Genomic DNA, 931 nt, shown 5'->3' with positions numbered 1-931 from the left:
AGTGACCCCTATTGAGTTTCCAAAGCTGTAAATCTTTTCAGAAGGCGACTGCCTCATCTTCCTCCCACAGAGCAGTTGGTAAGTTTGACCTTCTGCTTAGCAGCCAAATGCCTTACACATTGTAGCTTTAGGTACCTTATTTTAATTTTTTCTGCATACTTCATTGTTTTGAACCAACCTTCCGCCTATCTGAATAACACTATACCACTCATATCTCAGGCCATAAAGCCCATGTTTTACTTTTTCCTTAAATGTATCCTGATTACCCATACCTTTTTTGAGCTCTCTTTCTGAACAATTAAAGGAGCTCCATTAGTGCAGTGGTTAAGGCATTTGGCTGCTAACCAAAAGGTCCATGGTTCAAACCCAACAGCCACTCTGCAGAAGAAAGATAAGGCAGTCTGCTTCTGTAAAGATTTACCCCTCAGAAACCCAATGAGGGTGGTTTTGAGTAAGAATTGACTCGATGGCAATGAGTTTGGGTTTTTTTGCTTTGTTTTGTTTTCTGAACAATTAAGAGTCTTTATAACCTACAACATATAATTTAATATATACATGTATATGTTGTTCTGTACTGTTTGAATTTGTGTTCTAAATTTGTCTCGTCTCCCCCACTAGATTGAGGACAGTAATTAATTTTTATCACATATGGTAAATTCTCTGTAAATATTTGATATCTGATTGAAAGTCCTGTTAAAGTTTGGGACACATACACAAAAAAGTTTAAGACAGCATGGCTTTTTCTTTTTTAAGTTCGGAAAAAATGAAGGCACTCTGGTGGCTTAGTGCCTAAGGCATTTGACTGTTAACCAGAGGACTGGCAGTTTAAACACACCAGCCACTCCTCAGAAGGAAGATTGGGCAATCTACTTCTGTAGAGATACCACCTCGGAAACTTGAGGAGGGATCGCTGTGAGTCTGATCCAACTAG

This window comes from Orycteropus afer, unplaced genomic scaffold (genome assembly GCF_000298275.1).
Source record: "Orycteropus afer afer isolate SDZICR_OR568_19922 unplaced genomic scaffold, OryAfe1.0 scaffold00388, whole genome shotgun sequence".
Classification (NCBI taxonomy): domain Eukaryota; kingdom Metazoa; phylum Chordata; class Mammalia; order Tubulidentata; family Orycteropodidae; genus Orycteropus; species Orycteropus afer.
Note: the sequence above shows the minus strand (reverse complement) of the source record.